At 40.7% G+C, this 7,186-nt stretch overlaps 1 long non-coding RNA gene across 2 annotated transcripts; it reads left to right on the top strand.

Annotated features, from left to right (window-relative positions):
- Positions 1 to 3,865, top strand: LOC123187601 (uncharacterized). Of its 2 annotated transcripts, none has more exons than XR_006494052.1 (2): positions 1 to 1,835; positions 3,447 to 3,865. It is a non-coding gene; the product is annotated as an uncharacterized lncRNA (long non-coding RNA). The 2 variants fall into 2 exon arrangements; XR_006494051.1 differs by having other exon boundaries at positions 5 to 1,835; positions 3,481 to 3,865.
- Positions 3,866 to 7,186: the final 3,321 nt, after the last annotated feature.

A 7,186-nucleotide genomic window follows, 5' to 3' on the forward strand; every position in this document is an offset into this window, starting at 1 on the left:
GACTCTTTTCATTTCGTTTTCTCTATTTCGATAAGGCTGAGGGGGAGCTCGAGCGGGGAGCAGAGGATGCGATTCTCCCCGTCCATGGCGATTTCGAGATCTCCCACCGCCTGAGCTTGATCTCTCTTCCCTTTCTCTTCGACACCTGTGTCATGGTTAGTTGTTCCTCTCTCTCTCTCTCTCTCTCTCTCTCTCTCTCTCTCGCGTGTTTGTTGTTCTGCTTGTGTTGTTCCAGATCTAGGTCAGTTCATGTCGCCCTCTCGCCATCTGATGCAGCCGCTGGTATGTGTGATTTGCTGGGCCTTGTGATACACGCGTGCGTGCTCCTGTTGTAGTTTGTAGATGTAACGGTTGTTTTCCTTTTCTACGTAGATATAACATGCGGGATTCTGTAGGTGTAGATGTAGCATGCGGGATTCCATGGCAGATTTCTGTAGATGTAGCTACACGTGCTGGATTTTCTGTAGATGTAGTGTGCGGGATTTCTATAGATGTTCTGCTCATGTTCCTGTAGGTGAGGTTTGTATAGATGCCTAGCTCTTTCCTGCTCATGTTCTGATGCTCCTGTGTGTATTCCTGTTCATGTACTAAGTACATTTCGCCTCCTGATTTGTTCTTGCGGGATGTAGGTGTTTAGTTCCCCTTGTACCATGTTTGTTTACTTCTTGCAGGGATGGTTTGAGTTTAATTTCAGTGTAATTTTATCTCAGCCTTTGATGGTCATTTACTCAGTTGTTGTGATTGGATTTGCAGTGTTATTTTACACTGTAATTCATCTCAGACTTACAATGTAATTTTGTCCCAGACTTGCAGTGTAATCTCAGTACTGTATCAGTGTAATTTCTTTCAGATTTTGCAGCGTAATTAACCTGATTTTTGAATTGTAATTTATGCCAGTCTTTCAGTGTAATTTGTCCCAGATTTACATTGTAATTTGTCCCGGATTTACAGTGTATATTGAGTGGATATTACAGTGTTATTTGGTTGTAATTCCAGTGTAGACTTACAGTGTAATTTTATCTCAGTATTGCAGTATAATTTGTCCCAAATTTATGGTGTAATTTCTACCAGATTTATAATTTAATTAACCTTTTTCAGTGTGGTATTGAGTGAATTTTCTATGTTATTTGATTGTGATTGCAGTGTAGTTCATCCCAGCATTACAGACTTCTAATTGTAATTCACCCATTAATTCCAGTGGATTTATAGTGTAATTCGAATGTAGTTTCAGTGTAATTTACCCCAACATTAGAGTGTAGTTTACCCAATAATTCCAGTGTGGGTTGTTATTGGATTTTGAGTGGTTTTGTCAGTGTATTTTAGCCCGTCTTGCACACTGTTTGCACATTAATTTTGTCTATTTTCCAATGTAATTAAGTCCAGTTTGCTCAGTAATACCATTGGTTCCTATATATTATTTAGCTAGTATTCAATGTTCCTTGCTTGGTTCAGTACTGTAGGGCGGTTTTCATTTAGCTCACTTTAATGCCTTCTTCATTGAGGAATTCATCGTCTCCTTGTTCAAGTGAGTCTTCTGGTTCTTTTTTTTCTCCTTCTCCATTCCTTTGACCCGTGCTTGAGTTCGTGTTAGCTGCTGCTCTACTGCAATCAACATCTTCAGGCACCTGCAACTTTTAGGGATTTCTTTTAGTTATTTTCTTCTGAAATGTTATGAGTTTCTCTTAGGTTCATCATTGTATTTCTGAATTTTGTGGTGTGTACATGTTGCAGATTCATGTTATAGAACAGGTTTGTGTCCCAGGGATTACATCCTCCTCCTCCATCTTCGCTTGCTGCCACTTAATTATGCAAGTTTGCCTCCAATGTCTGCAAATGTAAGTTTCAATGATTGTTAGTGTGTTTTTCTTTGGCATTTTCTTGTAATAGTTATTCAGCTCTTGTTTTGCTTACATTGTCATCTTGTTGTGATGAAACTGTCATCTGGTTTGCTCACTTGAATGTTCGTAGATCCATCTCCTGAATGTACCTGCAAGATTCATCACAAGTTTAATTTTAGACATCTCATGAATGTCCGTGGTATTTTTTGTTTTTGTCACTTTACCTTGTATATATTGTCGGAATGAAGGAGCGCAGTGAAATAAAACGTTTCTTGCATCATAATTTTGTTAGCCTTTTACCCTTTTTATGTATTTTTAAACATCTTCCCAATGTTTTAGCAACTATATCTCACATTTAGTATGAGTTATTCCTGTGATAACTCAGTAGATCCTCTTCAGTCACTACCCTCATCATGCTCCTGTCCTGTCACAATTGGAAAGTAGAATGTTAGTGTTAACATAATCATGAGTAACAAAGCATTTTAGTAATAGATGCTTGAATGCATTCTGTATGCTTGAATGTTAATGCTAGTATTTTGTAATGTCTGCATGCTTGAATGTATTCTGTAGATTGTGTTTGTGCTTATGCTCTCTGCTTTCTATGTTCTTTCTATGCCTGAATGTTTTCTAAGGCTTTTACACTGCAAATTACTAGGTAAAAGTGTAATTACCTGAGTTTTCTTCTAGTTTATTTTCACTGTGGATTTTACTGGTTTCTTAGTGTAAAACCCCTAGATTTTTGCACTAGAATTTCTAGAGATTTATAGTGGAAATTTCTAGGTAGCTACAGTGTAATTTTTCCCTGGCATTTACACTGTAATTTAATTTGTAGATACCTACAATTTAATTTACATTGTAAGTAGTACCTACAGTGTAAATTACACTGGAATTTTTACAAGGTACTTACAGTGTAACCTACATCATTCTGGTGTAACTTACACTGGAATTTAATTTGTAGATTCTAGGTATGTACAGTGTAATTAAACTGGAATTTACCATGTACTTACAATGTAAAGCTAGGAAATTGTGTGTAAAGTTTGGCTGCTGCCCAGTGGCAAGTAACCATGGATAGATAGTTCATTTTGTATTACAAACCAGGTTACTAGGTAATTGCATCATTTGTCTCAGGTTTACACTGGAATTTATATCAGATTTATCCCACACTGAAATTCCAGATTTTACAATTTTTTGTATGTAAATTACTAGGTATGTACAGTGTAGTTAAACTGGAATTTACTGTGTACTTACAATGTAATTGCACAATTTGTCTCATGTTTACACTGGAATTTACACCAGATTTCACAAGTTATTGGGATTTACACTGTATTTTTTTATGATTTACAGTGTAAATTACTAGGTATGTACAGTGTAATTACATCATTTGTCTCATGTTTACACTGGTATTTATGGGGGATTTACATGGGAAATTATGGAGAATTTACACTACAATTTAATTACATGGGGATTTGCACTGTAACTTTCTGGGAATTACACTGGAATTTTATAGGATTTACACTGGAAAATGACTACCACTTGCACTATAAGCTTCTGAATGTTTTCTGAATTTTTCCTGTATTTTTTATGTTAATCCCCATGTATCTTTCCTAGAATTATAGGTGATCTTGATCTCTCTATTTTGAAGATGAAGAAAATTCCTTCAGATTTTGTTAATGAAAGAGGTGAAGAGAGATGATGGTGAGGAGTTTGTGTACGATTGTTGCTGACCTGTTGATTCCCCGATCTCCCATGGCAGCCTCTCCCTTCCCCATGGGCGCCTTCCAGATTTGTTCTAGGCTGTTAGGTGAGATCTTTGTAGTGGTTGATGGCAATTGGCGTGTTTTGTTGTGCCTGGGATCGGACAAATCGGGTCAGATGTTTACCCGACCCGTTTAGACGATCAGAAGGTTTTTTTTAGCTATCTGCTGATTTTCCTGCTCGCTCACGTGTAATGTGTTGATTGGTCAGGAAATTTGACTGTTTTCGAATTGAAAAACAGTCAAATGTCAAATAGACAGTCCCTTACTTTATATATAGCTCACATCTACATCGTTGGATGAATCCCTCCAAACGAACGACAAGGGGCTGGTCTGACGAAACACATGGATTCAGACGTCTGAACTAAAGTGTTTCCCATTGTTGATTGTTGCCTTGTCTATCATTGTCTACCCCAAGAGACAGTTATTTAACATATACATGCACGAGAAGAATTGATCCATGCATACCGCCATATTAATTTGTGAGAATCCTTGTTGGAATTTTGCTAGTAGGCCTTTGGCCCAAAGCCCAACTAAAATTCTAAAATTCTCTTGGCCCATTCATGCACACATGTGAGTGGAGTGAGTGAGGCTAAAGTTTAGTCCCACCCCAGAAGTTGAGAGAGAGTTGCACCTCTTTATAAGGTGAGCTCTTTTACCACTTGTATGAGCATGAGAAGAGGAGACCTACACGCGCGCTCCTCCTCCTCGCTCGCCGCGGCGCGGCCGAGCCGAGGACAGAGCTATGCACGTTGTCTATATTTAGTAATTTGCTCATATTTACAACAATCCAAAAACCTGATTATAGGCAATTTACTCCGAGTGGTTTTGCTGCGCATCTGAAGCCGCCTGCCTTTAAGGGGGCGCAATATAAAAGGTGGCGCACGAGAGCAGTCTACTGGTTTCAGACCATGGGCTGCTATGATGCCACCAAAGGCAAGCCTGGGGGCGATCTTAATCCAGCACAGCCGGAAGTTTTTGAGAAGATCGATACCCTCTTTAAAGACGCTCTTCTGAGTGGTCTTGATGACTTCATTGTGGATTCGTATATGTCGTTTGACAACGGCAAGGACATGTGGGCTGCGCTCGAGGCCAAGTTTGGTGCCTCGGACGCCGGCAGCGAGTTGTACGTCATGGAGCAATTCTATGACTACAAGATGACTGATGAGCGCCCTGTTGCACAGCAGGCTCATGAGATACAGTCACTCGCAAAAGAACTTGAGTACATCAAGTGTGTGTTGCCGGACAAATTTGTTGCCGGAGGCATCATTGCCAAGCTTCCACCTTCGTGGAACAATTTTGCTACTTCCCTGAAACACAAGAGACAGGAGTTTTCCGTTGCGGATCTCATTGGTACTCTTGATGTTGAAGAGAAGGCGAGAGCAAAGGACACACGTGCTCGAGTTGCTGAGGGAGGTTCTAGTGCCCACATGGTACAGAAGAAGAACTCCCAGCCCAACAAGTTCAAAATCAATAAGAACAAAACTCAGGGCAAAGGCAAGTTTGATACAAAGAACAATCCATCACATTCTACCAACTTCAAGAAGAATTCTCATAAGAAGGGGAAGGGACTTTGCCATGTCTGCGGTGATCCTAATCACTGGGCTCCGAAGTGTCCTAACCGCTTTGAGGAGCGCGAACATGAGAAGAGCGGCAAGTCCGCTAATGTTGTCATCGGTGATACTGATATGAAGGAATCGGGGTACGGTATTTTTCCTACCATCCTTTCAGTATTTCAATCCCCTGATTGCTTAATTGACACCGGTGCCAATGTACATGTTTGTGCTGACGCCTCCATGTTTTCTTCTTACCAGGCAACAGGGACTTCACCCGTGCTGATGGGGAACGGTTCACATGCCATCGTTCGAGGTGTTGGTACGGTCGATCTGAAGTTTACTTCGGGGAAGACTGTGCGTCTGAAGAACGTTCATCATGTGCCGTCCATCAATAAAAATCTCGTTAGAGGTTCCCGTTTATGTCGAGATGGTTTTAAGTTGGTTTTCGAATCCACTAAAGTTGTAATTTCTAAGTGTGGACGATTTGTTGGAAAAGGCTATGAGTGCGGAGGCTTGTTCCGCCTATCTTTGTCAGATATTTGCACTAAAGTTATTAATAATGTTTTCCACAATAATGAGTCTGATATTTGGCATTCACGACTCTGTCATATTAACATTGGTTGCATGACGCGGTTAGCCAATATGAATTTCATTTCGAAAATCTCTATTGTCAAAGGCTCCAAGTGCCAAGTATGTGTGCAAGCTAAGCAACCTCGCAAGTCCCATAAGACTGCAGAGGCAAGAGACTTGGCGCCACTAAAGCTTATACATTCTGATCTTTGTGAGATGAATGGCGTGTTGACAAAAGGTGGAAAGAGATACTTCATGACGTTGATTGATGACTCCACTAGATATTGTTATGTGTATCTTTTGAAATCAAAAGATGAGGCTTTGACTTTCTTTAAAAACTATAAAGCTGAGGCAGAGAACCAACTTGATCGAAAAATTACACGGCTTAGGTCCGATCGTGGTGGAGAGTATTTTTCCAATGAATTTGATCTGTTTTGTGCGGAACATGGTATAATCCATGAGAGGACGCCTCCCTACTCACCCCAGTCAAATGGGGTAGCCGAAAGAAAGAACCGAACTCTAACTGATATGGTTAACACCATGTTAGACACTTCGGGTCTATCCAAGGAATGGTGGGGGGAGGCGCTAATGACTGCATGTCATGTCCTAAACCGAGTTCCCACAAAGCATAAGACCATGACTCCATTTGAGGAATGGGAAAGGAAAAGGTTGAAACTCTCTTACCTACGTACTTGGGGTTGTTTGGCAAAAGTCAATATACCAATTCCCAAGAAGCGCAAGCTTGGACCAAAAACCGTGGATTGTGTTCTTTTGGGCTATGCTTTTCATAGCATCGGCTATAGATTTTTGATAATAAAATCTGAGGTATCTGACATGCATGTTGGTACGATTATGGAATCAAATGGTGCAACTTTCTTTGAGGACATATTTCCTATGAAGGATATGTCGAGTTCATCAAATCAGGAGATACCTACTCCATCTAGTGAGGAATTCACTGTAATTCCTGAACCCACCATTGCGATGGAACACGTTGAGAATCCTGTTGAGGGTAACAATGGAACTCCTGTGAGGAGTAAGAGACAGAGGACTGCAAAGTCCTTTGGTGATGATTTCATTGTATACCTCGTGGATGACACACCCAGGACTATTTCAAAAGCCTATGCATCCCCTGATGCTGACTACTGGAAGGAAGCTGTACGTAGCGAGATGGATTCCATCTTAGCTAACGGTACCTGGGAGATCACTGACCATCCTTATGGGTGCAAACCTGTAGGATGTAAGTGGGTGTTCAAGAAGAAGCTTAGACCTGATGGTACGATTGAAAAGTACAAGGCACGACTTGTGGCCAAGGGTTATACCCAGAAAGAAGGTGAAGACTTCTTTGATACTTACTCACCAGTGGCTAGACTGACCACAATTCGGGTGCTACTATCACTGGCTGCCTCACATGGTCTTCTCGTTCATCAAATGGACGTTAAGACGACTTTCCTCAATGGAGAGTTGAAGG

The sequence above is a fragment of the Triticum aestivum genome, chromosome 2A, assembly GCF_018294505.1.
Source record: "Triticum aestivum cultivar Chinese Spring chromosome 2A, IWGSC CS RefSeq v2.1, whole genome shotgun sequence".
In the NCBI taxonomy this organism is placed as follows: domain Eukaryota; kingdom Viridiplantae; phylum Streptophyta; class Magnoliopsida; order Poales; family Poaceae; genus Triticum; species Triticum aestivum.